The sequence below is a fragment of the Canis lupus genome, chromosome 20 (assembly GCF_003254725.2).
Source record: "Canis lupus dingo isolate Sandy chromosome 20, ASM325472v2, whole genome shotgun sequence".
Classification (NCBI taxonomy): Eukaryota; Metazoa; Chordata; class Mammalia; order Carnivora; family Canidae; genus Canis; species Canis lupus.
In genome coordinates this window covers 2,142,312-2,160,586 of record NC_064262.1, presented here as the reverse complement: position 1 = coordinate 2,160,586, position 18,275 = coordinate 2,142,312, and the positions used below count along the sequence as shown (strand labels likewise).

The 18,275-nt window shown below is 43.1% G+C and overlaps 1 protein-coding gene across 5 annotated transcripts in view; it reads right to left on the bottom strand.

Annotated features, from left to right (window-relative positions):
- KBTBD12 (kelch repeat and BTB domain containing 12) overlaps nucleotides 1-8,166 on the bottom strand; it is a 78,686-nt gene extending 70,520 nt beyond the window's left edge. For all 5 annotated transcript variants that reach the window (XM_025448096.2, XM_035702462.2, XM_025448111.3 and 2 more), the window contains exons 1-2: nucleotides 7,862-8,166; nucleotides 5,319-5,372 (exon numbers count right to left, since the gene is read on the bottom strand). The gene's annotated coding sequence lies outside the window, so the exon portion shown is untranslated. The remainder of the gene's footprint in view (nucleotides 1-5,318; nucleotides 5,373-7,861) is intronic.
- Between the last annotated feature and the right edge of the window lie 10,109 nt (nucleotides 8,167-18,275).

Here is an 18,275-nt window from a genome sequence, read left to right as displayed (position 1 = left end):
TCTAATCAAAAGTCTCTTGAACCTAGTTGTCTCTCTTCACCTTGCCCTGGGGAATGGAAACAGGGCCCTTCAAGGACATTAATTAGCTATTTTGATTTAAAGAAAGACATTCCTGGAGTCAGCAACCTTCAGGGGAGAAGCAGATCTCCAGGCCCTGTCACCCTGTCTAGTTCTTACTTGGTTATAAGTTGCACACAGAATAAATGATGGTAGAAAAGTCAGTACTAAGTACTAGGAATTAAGAGAGGAAGACAGGCAGTAATTTCAATCAGACAAAAGCTAATTTTTCAGCTGTAAAAGTAGAACATTTAGATGTTCTACATCTCTGTAATCCTATCAAGATTAGAATGCTCAGTGAGATTTCTCCATTTCAATTCTCAGTGTATTACAATGAGAGATGGCACTTTTTTTGGTGTTGAATTAAAGTTCATTTCAGGAAACAAGGGTTAGGCACCACAGGAAGATTTAAGTATATAATGGCAACTATAAGACCTAAAAATCACTGCACTGGAGCATGTAGAATGATAATAACTAGCCAATCTCAGAACCTGTATACCTGAATCAGGAATAAAACCCTGCTTGTCAGATGTGCCAGCATTAATGGCTCAGCTTTATTTCAATAAAAGCTTAAGTCTTTGTGAGGCCTTGCAGGTTAAAAGTGAACCTTTGCTTTTTTACTTTCATCTGTTTTAGACTTTAACAAAGAGAATCCAATTGTGGGTAATTAAGAGGTCATTATATTTCTGAGCTCTCCTACAACACATTAGGAGTAGCCCAAGTCATATCATGTGGACCTCTTTGTACATAAACACATCAATCAACTTTATAGATGGCAGCTGTTACTTTGAGCTGAAAACCAGAAGTTTCCTTATAAGGAAATAAATATTAACAAATTTCTACTATTCCATTTGTACTGATACCTAAAAATCACTTAGAGGATATTGGTACCAGTGCTAGAAAGCCAAGAGCAGTTTCCAGATAGGATCACTAGATCCAGTATGATGTAGGCAGTTCAGACTCATTAGTTCCTAAAGTGTTGACCTTGATGCTGCTAGGAAGAAATGAGATGCTAGGGACCCCAACGTTATGACAGCAAACCTAGGATTTTGTATCTTTTTTTTTTTTTTTTTAAGATTTATTTATTTAGGGGTATGGGGGGTGGCTCAGTGGTTGAACATCTGCCTTTGGCTCAGGTCATGATCCTGGGGTCCTGGGATTGAGCCCCACATCAGGCTCCCTGCATGGAGCCTGCTTCTCCTCTGCCTGTGTCTCTGCCTCTCTGTGTCTCTCATGAAAAAATAAGTAAAATCTTTTTAAAAAACGATTTATTTATTTGAGAGAATGAGAGAGAGCATAAGCCGGGTTGCAGGACAGAGGGAGAAGCAGACTCTCCACTGAGCTGGGAGCCCAATGTGGGGCTTGATCCCAGGACCCTGGGGTCATGAGCTGAGCCAAAGGGGGACGCTTAACCAATTGAGCCACCCAGGTGCCTCAGGATTTCATATATTTAAGATAGGAACCAAACCACCCTTGTTGAACTTTGTGGCATAGGGCTAGCTTAATAAAAACACAGGGAGCATCAGTTTCAAAGAGAAGTTAAAAATGGAATAACTAGTAGAATACGTGCTTCTTTTCTTTATAAATATAGTAGTACCTTGTAAACAACTTTGCAGTGGACAATGTTGGGTTTCCCCCAGAGTCCAACCTGCCTTCTCTTGGAGCAGATAGAGTAGGACCACTGTGGCTGGTTCAAGGACAGATGTGAGACCTGATATCTCACATTCTGGCTAAATCAGAGTGAAGTTCAGGTCTCTGGTTCAATGGCTGGGGTGTCCATGTGTTATGTAGATGAGAGGTCTGGAACTGCTACAGCTGTGTCCCCATAAGCCAGCGTGAGGACATAGTTAATATAGGGAAGAAGGCAGAGAATCCAGAGCATGGGTTTGAAACATGCTTTACATCTCTATTTTTCAGTTTTCAGTGACAAACCATTTCCTTTATTGTTTAAGCTAGTTTGAATTGGGATTGCTGTAACTGACACTCAAGAGTCCTTACTGGTACAAAGTGGCATATGCAAAAAAGGTTGAGGAAAGGTTGCTAAAGGTAATTGCAATTACATACTTTGCAAAATTACACTTCCGTTATATTCTTATGTTTTCTGATAGTATACTGTCAAGTAAAAGAACTAGAGAAGCTTCTAATTATTCTTTAAAAAAAAAAGATTTTATTTATTTATTTGAGAGAGAAAGAGTGAGAGAGTGTGTGAGAGACTCTGAAGGAGAGAAAGTGACCAGGGAGGACGAAAGAGGGAGGTAGTGGGAGGGGAAAAAGAATCTCAAGCACACAGCCAATACAGGGCTCAATCTCATGACCTCGAGATCATGACTTGAGCTGAAACCAAAAGCTTGATGCTTAACCAACTGAGCCAGCCAGGCGCCCCTTCGTTTCTTCTTGATCGAAGGCAATAATCACTAAGTGATTCTGAGTTTACCTCTTCTCATTCAATGGCCACATTTTACAGGTGCAGGAATTGAGTTTTAAACTCAGTTCTGACTCCAAAATCTGCAGTCTTAACCATTCACTCTCAAGCAAGAGTGGGCAAAGTAGGGCCAGAGAGTAAATATTTCAGGTTCTTGGGCTCTAGGGTCTCATTCCTAACAACTCAACTCTGCTGTTGTAATGCAAAATGTATGTATGTATGTAATACATAAACAAATGAGCATGGCTGTGTGCTAATGAAATGTTTTAGGGCTACTGAAACTTGAATTTCATATCTTTTCTTGTGTCACGAAACAGTATTCTTCTTTTGATTTTTAAAAGCTATTTAGAATTAAATCCATTCCTAGCTTTGGCTATACAAAAACAGGCCACAGGACAACGACTCTTGCTCTACTGTTACAAATAAGTCCATTTTCTAGATCATGAAAAGGACAATATCCCATCTGCGTGGCTAACCTCCACTTCTCTGCTTAAGCCCCGCTGAAGAGTTTTGATTCAAAAAGATTAAAAAAGATCATCTGGTTGCCCCCAAGGATCCCAAATATAAGTCAATTTCTTGAACACACACTTTATTTGGATGCAGTTTGTCTGCACCAAATATTGGCTTCAACAACAAACACTTTTAAAACAAATAACTGGGGATCCCTGGGTGGCGCAGTGGTTTGGCACCTGCCTTTGGCCCAGGGCGCGATCCTGGAGACCCGGGATCGAATCCCACGTCGGGCTCCCGGTGCATGGAGCCTGCTTCTCCCTCTGCCTGTGTCTCTGCCTCTCTCTCTCTCTGTGTGACTATCATAAATAAATAAAGAAAAAAATATAAAAAAAAAGGGAAAAAAAAAAATAAAAAATAAAACAAATAACTGTTTCCAACATTCTGAAGAAACATTTATGAATTTTTTAGAGGGTGTATATATTTGTTAAGTATCCCCTCCTCCCACTTGTTTTATACACCTCTTGAAAGCTACTCAAGATTTCAATGGATTTATGGACCAAATGAATTTACTGATGGAAATCCTGGAAAATATCCAGGCAGTTAAATGTACCACCATACTTTCAAAGACGTTCTCAGCATTGTGTCCTGTACCTATAAGGTCCAGAGAAGATACTGGCATTGTAGATGGGGGCTTTGAAGTGAGTGTGTGCTGGATTTGAATCTCAGTTTAGCCACTTACTTGCTATAATCCTAAAATGACTTAACCTTTCCAAACCTTGGTTTGTTCATCTGTAAAATGGGGAGAATGTATATAAAAGTAGGTCAGTTCTTGGCATCAATAAATGGAAATCATTGTTATTTTATAGTAGCATAGAAGAGTGTAGCTCAGAGTCTAGACACATGGGCTTTGGCTGGGTTACTGAGGTCTGGGTTTGAATCCTTGCGCTACTATCTAGTGACATGAGCAAGTTTCTTAGCCTTTCCTAGCCTTGTTCAGTTTTCTCATCTTTGAGAATTATTTAAGAATAGTTGGGAGAATTCAAGAAGACCATGCATGTACAATACATCATTTGCTTGGTAAAATCTGTTTGGTACAACTGAAGCAGGATACACCTGTATAAATGATTTTCTAATAATAACAATGTTTGGGTCCATATACAAACTGCTTGTGGGTACAGACACAGCTTATAAATAAAAGAGAGCTGACAGCAACTTTTTCTTATAATGAGGGCAGAGAGGGCAATCTCCTTTCATCAGCAAAACAAAACTGTATAAATGTTCTCAATGGTATCAATGGGAAGTTATTCTCTGTTCCAATTTATAGAAGACTGAACTGGTGCATTCATATTAATAGTACCCATAATAACAGAGAAAAAATGAGTAGCAAAGATAAATACAAATCACAAGAATAAAGCCTAATTACTTTGCAAATCCAAAATGCAGTTATACCCATGTCCAGTGTATTTAGTTTTGAAAGATAAACTGCTACAAATTTTAATGTGGCATAAAAATGTTAAACTGCCAAGGATTTGCTTTTATAATGTTTACTTTTATAATCTTTGCATTATCTTTAAGGTTGCTACTTTTTCTACATAACGAATGATACATGAGTTTGCTTCCATGCTTTGCTGAAGTCAAAACTAGTTTAAATTCATAGCAGCACTGTTTGAAATAGCAAAAAACTGGAAGTAACCTAAATATTGATTAACATGAGAACAGATAAACTAGAGGATATTCACTCAAGAGAATACTGTACAGCATAAACAATGAACTAGAGCTACATATATCAACATGAATTTCACAAACATAATGTGTGCAAAAGACTGCAGAAGAATAGATGCTATCTATATACCATTGATCTCATGTTTAAAATATGCAAAGTAGTTATGTTCTAACAGAGTAAATATAGATGATATATTCTGACAAAATATAAACAATTGGTAAATCTGGGAAAGGGTATATGGGAGTTTTTTATACCATTCTCGGAAGTGTTCTGTGAATTTCAAGTTACATCATAATAAAAAAATGAAGGGCGCCTGAGTGGCTCAGTTGGTTAAGCATCCGACTCTTGATTTTGGCTCAGGTCATGATCTCAGGGTCCTGAGATGGAGCCCAGAGGCGGGAGGCTCCATGCTCAGCAGGGAGTCTGCTGGAGATTCTCTCTCCCTCTGTCCCTAACCCCCTTCACACTCTCATTCTCTCTTTAATAAATAAATCTTTTTAAAAAAAGATAAAAAGTTTAACAAATTATATATTCTTTAAGGATACATACAACTGTGGCGGAATACAGAGGAATGAAGGGTAAGTATAAAAAACATCAAATTTAGGATAGGGTTGCCTTCAGGAAGTGTGAAAGGAGGGAATACAATTGGAGAACTGTACTTACCATAGTGAGCACTGCATACTTTCTGAAATTGTCCAGTTCACTTATGTTGTTCACCTGAAACATAACATTGCATGTCAAATACATTTCACTAATACAGATTTTAAAAAAAGAGCCTATTTTCACCAACACCACCCCTCATTCAAACACCACAAGGCTCTTCACAATCTGGCATCTCCCTACCTTTCCTGCCTCAGCTCCTGGCTTTCCTTCCTTGTATCTTTCAGTTTTTTAGTATTACTGAACTAACAATTCTTTTTTTTTTAAAGATTTATTTATTTATTTATTTATTTATTTATTTATTTATTTATTTATTTATGATAGACATAGAGAGAGAGAGAGAGAGAGGCAGAGACACAGGAGGAGGGAGAAGCAGGCTCCATGCCAGGAGCCTGACATGGGACTCGATCCTGGGACTCTAGGATCGAGCCCTGGGCCAAAGGCAGGCACTAAACCGCTGAGCCACCCAGGGATCCCCTGAACTAACAATTCTAATGCATATGTTGCCTTTACACATGTTGTTCTGTCTGGAAAATCTTTCTCCCCATTCCGCCTGGGTGGCTCAGTGGTTGAGCATCTGCCTTTGGCCCAGATCGTGATCCTGGGGTTTTGGGATCGAGTCCCACATCGGGCTCCCTGAGAGAAGGCTGCTTCTTCCTCTATGTCTCTGCCTCTCTGTGTCTCTCATGAATAAATAAAATCTTTAAAAAAAATGCAAGTGGCTCTTCAAAATTCAGCTCAGGGCACTTGGGTGGCTCAGTGGTTGAGCATCTGTCTTTGGCTCAGGTTGTAATCCTGGGGTCTGGGATGGAGTCCCCAGACGGGCTCCTCACAGGGAGCCTACTTCTCCCTCCACCCATGCCTCTGCCTTTCTGTGTTTCTCATGACTAAATAAATAAAATCTTAAAAAAAAAAATTCAGCTCATACATCACTTTCCCCATGAAACCTTCTCTGCTCTTCCTTGCTTATACCTTGAAATGGTGATTGTTGCATCTGCCTGCCTCCCCTTTCAATGATGAACACATTGAGGGTAGGGGGCTCATGTTTCAATCATTTCCATATTCTTAACATCTGTCTGTGATGATGCCTGCTACATTGGAGCTGCTAAATAAGGTCTGTGCAATTAAATGTTTTGTTTAGTCCTAAATTACAAGTTCATGATAACTTTTTTCTTCTCGTTTTATACATGTTAATAAACCACGCTTTTGAGTTTTTCTACATTTAAAAGTTGTGCTTGATTCTTCAAGTTGCTATTTTTCCCAAGTCAAACAAATAACCCAGAACCCTTATGTTGACTTCTTTGTAGCTTGATGCACTGTGACACCCACTTCTCACTTTTACTTTCAAAGTTAATTCCCAGTCACCATGTGCTCTCAGGAATTAGGCCCCAATTTTTAGGGAACTGAAGCCAGAGATCACAAACTGGCTGCTCACAGACTTTTTTTTTTTTTTTTTTTTTAAGTAATTATCAAAACTGACACACGGTAGCATCTACTGAAAAAAAAAAAAAATGGAGGGTGTGGCAACAGTGGACCATTAATTCCCATGGTGACAAATGTGCATGACCTGAGCCCACGGTTGCCACCTCTTAGATGGCACATCTATTCTCTTTTCTCCTTTCTCCAGCCCCCATTATCCTGCAGTGAGACCTGAGTGTCAGTCCTCATTTATAATTCTTCTCATGCTCTTGCTTTTCTCCCCCTGCCTTTTTAGTTACCCTACAGCCATTTATTTGTGACCTCTGGTTTTCACCATTCCATTCCCACATCTTATTTTACTTATCACATATTGGACAGACACTGGTAGAAAATGGCCCAGAATCCCACCACCCTAAATGCACTGAGTTTCCCACTAGTATGGAAAAACACCGGATTCATTTAATAGTAATAATCCATCCCCATCCCCCACACTAGGTGTTTCATAACGGCCAGGCTTGTAAATGATAAAGCTCAATAAGACAAGTTTCCTTTTTGCTTTCCTTTGAGGCATTCACACTGTTTTGCATTCTCAGGGTGCTTTATACTTTTCAAAGTGCTTTAACATGCATTATACAGTAGCTCATTAGCTCCTCTTAGGAATCAAGTAGGGGGGAAATGCAAGGCAATTATATTCCTGGCTTTTAAGCTAAGGGAGCTGCCTGGGGATACTTTCCATGCTTACTGAAGCTTTTTAAAGCGCCAGGCCCTACTCAAGGCCCGGGGCTGAGGCCAGGAGCGGAGAGACAGGGCCCTCCTACCTATATGGAGCTTACAGTCTAGTGAAGGAGGCAAGCGTTAATGCAGATGAGGCTACGGCAGTGAATACTGCCACGTCAGGGAGAGAGGGGACCCCCGGCTGGGCAAGGATGGCCTCTGGAAGGAAGGCACTGCTGGGCTGGGCAGGGCTGGGCAGGGCTGGGCAGGCAGGAGCCGGGCCCCAGGACCAGGGAGGCAAGCGCAGTGGGCCAGCAAGTGCTGAGGGCCGGGAGGCCGCCCCACCGGCCCGGCCCCAGGGCTCAGACAAGGCCCTCGACAGGGGCCCGCGTCTCCTCGGTCACCGTACTTACTAGCTGCTGATCCCCGGCGCGAGGCACGGCCCCACGGCTCCGCAGAGGCCGCAGCGATGGCGCCGTGACCTGGCCCGGTGGCCGCGCAGACCGGGCCGGCCGGGGCGGGGCAGGGCAGCTAGCGGGCTGGACGGCGGGCACTGCCCAATATGGGCCTGTCTGGGCCCAGCGATATAAATAGAGCGCGCTGCGCCAGCCGGGGACCGAGGGCCCGGGCCGCGCGGGGGGGCGGGGAGGCCGCTGGCAGCTCCCCTGCAGCGACAGGTGCGGGCCCTCGGCGCCCGCCTGGGAGCCCAGGACGCGGCCGCTCTGCGCCTGCGCGGGTCGTCCGAGCGGGCCCCCGCGACGGCAGTCGGCTCTGCGCCTGCGCGGGTCGTCCGAGCGGGCCCCGGTGAAGGCCCAGGGTGCGGCGCTGGTGCAGGCGCAGGCGCAGAGCGGCCGGCGGGCCAGGGCGGCTGAAGGTCCAGTTGGAGCCGGCAAGGAGCTCTTTTAAAGAGAATATAGAAGTTGGATTTTGATAAATGACATATCTGTACCCCGAATATTTTTTTAAAAAAATACAAAATGACCAAAACCCAGTATGTGTGGGCTCACTGAAAGTGAAATTTACCGAAAGTAAATACAAATTTCAGATAAGTAACCGACAGTTTTTAAGTATATGCCCCAAATACTGCACGGTCACTTCACTTTTAAGTGAATGTGGGTGCTGGCAAGTCTACCATCACCTTTGGCCTTAGGTGGGAGGTCCCCTAAAACCTGGGAAAAGACTGATCAGTTATGCCCAGGTGTGGGATGGTGCAGGGAAGAGGAATGTTCCCTGGAGGGAAGTGGAACAACATCTACTGTGTGGATAAGGCTGTGCTATTAGGTCAGGTAACACAAAATTGTTATCTTATACAAGTTTATTTCTTATATTCTGGAGGTCAGAAGTCCAAAAAGAGTATCCCTGGGGTAAAAACAGAGTGTCTGCAGGGCTGCTCCCCCCCTTCTTTTTTTGGAGGCCCTAGGGGAGATCTGTTTCCTTGCCTTTCCAGCTTCTATGAACTGTACTCATTCTGCAACTCATGGCCCTTTCCTCCATCTTCAGAGCAGGAAACAGGCAATTCTTTCCCAGATTGCACTTTGTACTAATTTTCCTCTTCCCTCTTCTTTTAAAAATTTAAATTGTGGTTAAATAAACATAAAATTTTACCAATTTTTAAGTGTATGATTCAGTGGCATTAAATACATCCACAATGGTGTGCAGCCATCCCTACTACCCATTTCCAGAATTTTGTCATCAGAAAGAAAACAACAGTTTCTCAAATAGGAACTTTGTAGGCATTAAATAATAACTCTCTTTGCCCCCCTGGTTTGCCTCTTCCCCCAGCACCTGGAGACTTCTATTCCAATTTCTGTCTCTATGAATTTGCTTACTTCAGATGCTTCATATAAGTAGAATCTACAGTATTTGTCCATATGTGTCTGGCTTATTTTAGTTAGCATGATGTCCTCAAGATTTATCCACATCATGGTATGTATCAGTATTTCATTCCTTTTTAAAGTTGAGTAACATTCCATTGTGCATGCACATGTGCATGTGTGTATACATACATACCATATTTAAAACAAAACACATTCCATGTTGGTAAAATTCCTTAAAGCATTTGAGAAGCTTATGTCAGTCCTTGCATGCATTTATGTTTACATGTACATATTACAGTTGTTTGACAAAACTCCTCTCTCCCTTTCCCACAAACATCTGATCTGTTAGCCCACTTTAAGTCCTTCTACACCTGATTCTTTTCCTGCTTCTGGTTTTGTTTACCAGATGATTGTGCCAAGCTAATGAATCTTTCTCAGCTTGCTCTGAAGACTATGTTTGATTTCCCGTGTGGCTACTTTATTTCACCTTTTCTAGAGGAAGTGAAACACATGTCAAGGGCTAAGGCTTCCTGTGGGTGGAGAGGCTAAGTTGGAAGCTGAGCTCTTGGGGAGTTTAGCGGATTCTCAGATGATTTGCCAGATATTAATGAAGGATTAATATTGTCAAATATACTGATATGCCAAAAACTTGTTTTAAGGCACATGCTTTTTGAATAGATTATACATAAATATGTACTTTACTCAGTAGTGGCTTACTGCTTCATTTTCAGCCTTCATTTTCTTACAATGTTGAGTTGCTTTCCTGTATTCCTTCGGGTGTATTTTGCCATTTTGGTTTAATTTAGTCCTCCTCCCGCCGCCTTGAAGCTAATCTACCCCATGTCTGACTCCTTTTTATTGTGATTTGCCTCCAGGCAGCTTTTCCTTGATAAAGAAGTCACTTTTCTCTCCACATATCCATTCCTGCCCCATGACATCTCCACCTTTTAAAGGAAAAATACACACCTCGGAACTATTCCCGACACAGCACACTGGTTCCTATCTTGAACTATTATCTGTCACTTGGCTTGGCAACCAGGCTTCTAAGTGAAAAAATGAACAACCAACCTGATCATTTCAAACTTAATTCAACCCCAAAACAGCCTACCACAGAATGACAAATGGATACACACTAGTGGAATCAGCTTCTTTGTCTTCATTCTTGCTCTCCTGCCGTACTTCTGCTACATCTTCTTATCTATGGAGTGATATTTTTGAAATATTATCTTTCTTCCCACCCTCCTTCCTTCAGCATATATTTCCTTATGATGCTTTGCTTCTCTGTGCCATTTCAAATTTGCAGCTGCTCTAGCTCATTGCCTCTGGGGGGGGGCGGGTATGGAAAAATCAGGACCTCAGAAAACCTGGCAGGTGGGGAACAGAAGAAATACTCTCTTCTGATTCCAGAAGCCTTGGCTCTTTCAAAACAGGAATGAATTATTGGTATGTGTAATACATTTGGGAGGAAACCAAAATTACGGCAATGATCTTCTATCCATACCTCTTTCCCCAGCTGAGAAGAAGGGGGTCTCTGGAGGAGAGATAATAAGGAAGAAGACCCATGCCCTGTTCAGCCGAACTAAGTGTGGGGTAGTTTGGCAGCCAGAACCCAAAGAGAGGAAATGATTCCATAGTGTCTTTGCCAGTGACGGCTTCAGGTAACCATTCGAGAGGCTTGCGTACTCACCCAGGGCCCCAGTGAGGCCCAGAGAGCCACTGAACCAGAGAGGCCCCTGCAGAGAGGTACATGGAGACTCTTGCAAGACCAAAGACCTAGGGGCAATGCAGACAGAGGACAGCCATTGAGCATGGGAAGGCTTGCCCCTTAGCCTGACTCCAGTGTGTTGGTTAGATATCCTGCCCCCCCCCAAACTCAGATGCAACTCTGAGGAAGAGGAAGGCTTGGCCATCCTGGTGGCAGGGAACTTCAACTATTAGTGTTGACCCTAGTAAAGTAGTATTTCACTCACACTGTAGTTTGTGGACTGTGGAAATAGAGGACTTGACACACCCAAAGTCTGGTACAGAAGCATGAGCAGCAGCAGAAGTGGTTTGTCACTCTATGGGGGATGGGATGCAGGGAGCCTAGGGATTCTTTCAACTTTAGTTTCAGCAAGCAATGAGAGCAACTTGAAAGAGAGAGATAAGAAACAGGAACTAAAATTATCACTACCAAGTCTTTTGTCTGTAGCTGGTTCTCTTCCCATCCTGAATGTTAGTCTTTCTTGTTCATGGCTGGATCCTCAGAACCTGGAAAAGTGCCTGGCACAAAGGCAGTGCTCAAAAATCATTAGGGGGGGGCAGCCCAGCCCGGTGGCTCAGCCGTTTAGTGGCACCTTCAGCCCAGGGCCTGATCCTGGAGACCCAGGATCGAGTCCCACATCGGGCTCCCTGCATGGAGCCTGCTTCTCCCTCTGCCTGTGTCTCTGTCTCTGTCTCTCTCTGTGTGTCTCTCATGGGTGAATAAATAAAATCTTTTTTAAAAAATTTAAAAAAAATCATTAGGGAGTGAACCAGCAAGTGGGTCAGAGCAGTTTTTTGAAGGTACTGGGTGGGATTCAGTCTGGCTAGTGTGGGATGCCCCTGAACCAGGCTTGGATGTGAGAGCACTGGGGGCGCTGTATCCCAGGGCAACAGAAGAAATGCCCCTATCCCTGCTGCTCTGCCGGGTGAAGAGATGGACTTCAGAAACTTCCACAGCTGCCTCACACTCTCTCTTCACAGAGCAGTCAGAGGTCTTTGATTCACCTTTGGGTGACTTGACTCACCTCTACCTCCAGGTGTCCTGTGGGTGCCTCTGACTGATGGAAGCCAGGTCACCAATCCACACCCTGGCTTTGAGAACGTCTAAGGGACAGAACTTCAAGAAAAACAATTTTTTGTACTTTCTAGTTCTTAGAGTTGGAGGGTTGGGTTGGGAGGCATGTTGCCACACCTCCATCATTTTCAGGTTTGTGGGCTGTGGGAAGCTAGGCCACCACCACCTGACAGAGCCAGAGGTAAGTGTGGGGGGCAGGCAGGGTTTTCATGCCCAGCACTTGTGGGTGTGGGGGGGTCAGGGGTTCCAGCAGTTGCAGCGCTTCATTTTTATATCTTTATTGGCTGTTTTGCTCTGAAGGGCTCAGGGCATTATTGCCTGTGGCTGTCATGTGGTGCTCAACCTACAGAGCTTCCTATTGTAGCAGGTGCACACACCTGTTGTAGTTTCCCATCAAGCCCGAAGGCTTCTAGAGACCAAGGGCTTTGTCCTGTTCACCTTTGTGGTGCATTCTCATGCCTGCCTCAGGCCCCAGAGAACAGATGGTCAGGGAACATTTACTGATTTGGGTGACCAGGAGGCAGAGCTGGTAAGTGACAGGAGAGTGAGGCGGGGCTGAGACACCTGGTATCCTAACCTGGCACTGCTCCTGAAGACTTCCTGGCCTCCTGTAACTCAGCTCTGGGAGTTTAACAGGCAAAGTGATAAAGCACCTACCTCACACCCGAGTTTTAGGAGGATGAGCTAGGAGAAGGAACAGATGTGGAAAGGGCTTTGATAAACTATCAAGTAACTCAACTTCATTTGCCCTGATGAGGCTGGAAACTCCTTTCCCCAAAGATCATGAAAATGGGACAGAAAGCCATTTCTTCCTGATAATATTTATTGTATCCTGTCTTGAGGCAGAGGTATGGACTGTACTTCTTTTGAAGGCTCTTCCACTTTCAGAATCCATCACAGGGAAGCACGGGGAAGGGAGTTATCTACCTACTAAGCCATGTTTTCCCACTGCTATGACGGTAAACCATGCTCATATGTGCAGCCTTCAACCTGCAGGTGTTCAAGGCTATGCACCAAATCTAATAGATCTGAGGGTTTTTGAAAGATCATGAACTTTCTGGAAGCCACATTTCTCTCTCTATACCAAGATTATTTCATTTTCCCCAGCAATGAAATTCTTAAATCCTGACTATGTGAATAATCAAATCTTGCTTTTTAAGCAGACTCCAAGTAGTTTACTAACAAAGGTATGGCTAATTATTATTATTGTCTGTTGCATTATTATGCTGTGACCACTATTTATGGTGGTAAATTAAGTAATAAATTACCACCATAAATAGTGGTGGTAATAAATTAAGGTATATAGGTTTGGCTGCTCTAAAAAGAATTTGAATGATAGTTCCCTACAGAAAAAAGGAAGTTTCTTTTTCTTTCATGCAGAATTACAGGGAGTAAAGAAGCAAATGGGGCAGTGTCAGTGAGGCTACAATCTAACAGGCCTCAACATTTCATGGCTTAACATAATAGAAAAGATCTTTTGCTTATGCAAAGCCTGAGGCAGGTATTCAGACCATCACAGTAGCTGTCCTTCATCTAGTGGTTCAGGGACTCTGGCTGACAGTGGCCCTACTGAGGGCCCCCAGGTGTTCATCTCCAGGCCAGCCAGAAGGGAAAGGATGTGGAAAGAGGTACACAGCAGGTTTGTGGGTTGGGCCCAGGAGGAGCAAATCTCACACCTGCTCACATCCCATTGGAAAGGCTGAGGGTGCATGGTCACACCTAGCTTTGAGGAAGGGTGGGAAGTGAGGTCTAGTTCCATGTCAAAAAAGATTGGAAAAAGGATTTTGGTGGGTAGCTGTCTGTTGTGGACCAACTTGAAACAGAGACACTGAGTGAAAACTAGAACTTATGAAAGCAGGACATTAGTCCCTCCAGATGTTTGGAAAATGGAGTTCTGAGAACAATTTGGGAAATTCTGTGTTCTATATCCCTTGTTGGAGAATCAGAATGCAGAATTAAAGGTTCTGATGAATCCCGCAGTAAAAATGCAAAGCATTTCCTACACATTCTTGACTCTGGATCTACGATGTGAATATGGGTCTGTGTATTATGCATGCTGAGACTTGTGTGGGGCATACCTGGGAAGCAGTGACTGGGTGGAAGAGGACCTCAGAGCAAGTTAAGAATATGTTTAGATAGAAGCTTTAAGTCTATTAAAGGCAAGAACTGAGAGATACCCCTGGGAAGGAGGAGATTCCAAATATCAGAGAGGTGGAAGGTTATGGAATCAAGGCAGGGAGGTGGGAAGGAGCCAGAAACCAAAGTGGCAGAAACACGTCCCCATCTCTCAGACCCACTGGAGACAGCTGTAGAGGAAATGACAGAGTGCTGTTGCTCATGTATGTTGATGATCTCTTCCGTTGCTCCTGGCGCTCCTGCTACCTGGGGCTCTGACTCCGTCTTCCAGCGGGTGATGGTGCCAGTGGTGTCACGTGAGTCTTGCAGTGTAATGCCTCTTGCCCAGTTCTCATTTAATCCTCACGCCACCCAAAAGATCGTGTGTGGAGAATGACAGGGTAGTGCCACCGGCTGGTGAGGGATCTGGCCACGGAACCCCACCCCTTAATTCTATACCTGTTACACCAGCTGCTTCATCATTCTACTGATCATTTGACCCTTGTGTCTTTGGATAGTCTCCAGGTGTGAAGAGAGGGTCTCCTGTTGTCTTTTCTTGGAGAGTTTAACAGAGCAAGGCTTTGTGGCACTTTGCTAGAGATGCCCCACCACCTCTACTGTTACGGGTTGAATTGTGTCCCTTCAATGCATATGTGGGAGTCCTAATTCCCTGGCAACTCAGAATGTGACCTTATTCGGGATGGAGTCTATACAGAGGTAATCAAGTTAAAATGAGGTAGGTCATGAGTGTGGGTCCCAAACCAATATGATCGGTGTCCTTATCAAAAGGGGAGACTTGGGGGATCCCTGGGTGGCGCAGCGGTTTGGTGCCTGCCTTTGGCCCAGGGCGCGATCCTGGAGACCCAGGATCGAATCCCACGTCGGGCTCCTGGTGCATGGAGCCTGCTTCTTCTCCCTCTGCCTGTGTCTCTGCCTCTCTCTCTCTCTCTCTGTGTGACTATCATAAATAAATAAAAAGTAAAAAAAAATTAAAAAACAACAACAAAAAAAAGGGGAGACTTGGAGACAGACATGCATATAGGGTGGTCACCTGTGAAAGTGAAGTTGGCCATCTACAAAGCAAGAAAAGAGGACTGAAATAGACCTTTCCTTCCCAGCCCTCAGAAAGAAGCTGCTGCCCCTGCCATCACCTTACTTTCAGACTTCCAGCCCCCAGTACTGTGAGATGAATTTCATGCTGGTACCAGTGTGTGGTGCTTTGTTACAATAGCCCTAAGAAACTAGACCACCACCCCACTCACCCCCAAGCAGATTCAGTCTATGTTGGTAGTGCTGGTGTTCAGGTTGCTGTAAAAATGCCTGCAAAGGTTGTATTGTCTTCTTATCCATGAAGATATTATACACAACTTAGTCAATAACTTGGCAAAATCAGGATACACTGTGCAGATGATCATTTCTTTAACTTATTTTACAAAAGAAAATGAGGTTAATTTGATCTAATTTGCATGTATTTACTTTGTGGGTGAGTTCATATTGACTGCTAGAGACCACAGTCTTTTCTAAATGTTCATAGTCCATACATTTGAAAATACATTCCAGAATTTTTCCAAGGATCAAGTTCAAGTTTGTCAGTCAATAATGATCATAATCCACTTTTTATCAATTGCAACACTTGCCCATCAGGAGACTTACCAGATCTGAGTTCCTTTAGCATCTTTCATCCTACTAGCTCTCCTGTCTTGGGGATCTTTTTCCTTCTCCTTTTATTTTGAAAGAATTTCAAACATACAAAACAGTTGCGAGAATACTAGTTTTTAAAAAGGTTTTTTTTTTGGTGGGGGGAGAGGGCACCTGGGTGGCTCAGTTAGTTGAGTGTCTGCCTTTGGCTTGGGTCATGATCTCAGGGTCCTAGAATAGAGCCCTGGGTCAGGCTCCCTACTCAATGGGGAGTCTACTTCTCCCTCTCCCTCTACCGCTAAGGTACATTCAATAACAAAAATAAAGAAAATGCAAAATATTATGAAGAAGGAAATAAAGATCACCACAGTTAATATGTTGGTTATATCTTTGTAGACAGAATTTGTAGTATTAATAGTAAATACTATGTTTTTCTTTTGTGTGAGATTTGTGTTTGAGCTTTGTTTAAGGTACATTTCACTGTAGGAATTTTTTTTTAAGATTTTATTTATTTATTCATGAGATACACAGAGAGAGGGAGAGAGAGGCAGAGACACAAGCAGAGGGAGAAGCAGGCAGGGAGCCCGACATGGGACTTGATCCCGGGACTCCAGGATCACACCCTGGGCCGAAGGCAGGCTCCAAACCCCTGAGCCACCCAGGGATCCCCCTCACTGTAGGAATTTAAATTTGTTCTGTGATTGAATTCATCCATCTTCTCTTTTTCTGGGTCTCTGGGATTTACATACTTAGAAGACCCTTCCACCAACATTCACACCTAAAGAATGTAAAAACATCCTCCTGTTATGTTTTCTAGTTGTCTTCGTCTTTGTTTTTTACACTTAAATTTTAAGGCATCTGGGATCAATCATGGTGAAAGGGGAGTCCCTCTACCCTCAATGATGCAGTACTTTCTCCACCACCATTTACACATAACTCATCTCTTTCTTACTAATTTGAAGTGCTACTTTAATCGTAAACTAAACTTCCCTCTGTAACTGGATCACTTTCTCGACATTCTGTTAGCTCTCTGCATTTCAAATTTCTGCTGGCACTTGTAGCTTTACCGTCCTGTTCTAATGGTTACATCTTTAGAATATGCTTTACCACGAGCAAGGGCAAATGCCCGTTTATGACATTAAAAACAATTCTTGGCTTTCATAGCCCATCTGGTCATAACTTTTTTCTCTTTTGAAACATTGGTTATAGAAAATTTTATGTAAACATAGTAAACTAATTGAAACTATACCCCAAAGAATAACAATAACAAAAGCCTTTTGATAAGCATTGTTCTAGACAACAGCACCATGTACTTGTTTTGATAAATGTACACACTGTTTGCCAAAAGGAAACTTCCTTTTCTGTAACTTGGTTTGATGCTTTGACAGCTGATAGACATAGTCAATCATATCAGTCAATCATAGCTGATAGATAGTCAATAACATAGACCATCACTTCTGGCGTCTGCATGGTACAAGTGCGTGGAGTGTAATTTACATAACTGCTTCTCACTGATCTCATACCATTTCGGTTCTTTCCTTTTTTTCTCTTCTCTTATAAATATGGTGACAAATTTCCTTTTACATCCAGCTTTTGAGCTTCTAATAATTTTCTTCTTCTGATGTATTCTTAGAAGTAGGATTTCTTGGGCAAAAGATGTACATACTTTTCTTGGTTTTACACTTTTTTATAGTTTTTTTTTAAGTTTTTTTTTTTAATTTTTTTAATTTATTTATGATAGTCACAGAGAGAGAGAGAGAGGGGCAGAGACACAGGCAGAGGGAGAAGCAGGCTCCATGCACCGGGAGCCCGACGTGGGATTCGATTCCGGGTCTCCAGGATCGCGCCCTGGGCCAAAGACAGGCGCTAAACTGCTGCGCCACCCAGGGATCCCTGTTTTTTTTTTAAGTTTTAATTTTAATTCCAGCTAGTTAATACATGGGGTAATGTCAGTTTTAGGTGTATAATATGTTCTGTATATCACCCAATGCTCATCACAAATCCACAAATCCACTTCTTAATCCCTATCACCTATTTCACCCACTTCCCACTCATCTCACCTCTGCTAACCATCATTGTGTTCTCTATAGTTTTTTTTTTTTTTTTTTTTTTTAATTTTTATTTATTTATGATAGTCACACAGAGAGAGAGAGAGAGAGAGAGAGAGGCAGAGACACAGGCAGAGGGAGAAGCAGGCTCCATGCACCGGGAGCCTGACGTGGGATTCGATCCCGGGTCTCCAAGATCGCGCCCCAGGCCAAAGGCAGGCGCTAAACCGCTGCGCCACCCAGGGATCCCTGTGTTCTCTATAGTTAAGGAGACTGTTTTTTGGTTTGCTCCATTCTCTTTTTTTTCCCCTTTGCTTGTTTGTTTTGTGTCTTAAATTTCACATATGAGTGAAAGCATATAGTATTTGGTTTTCTATGGTTGACTTATTTC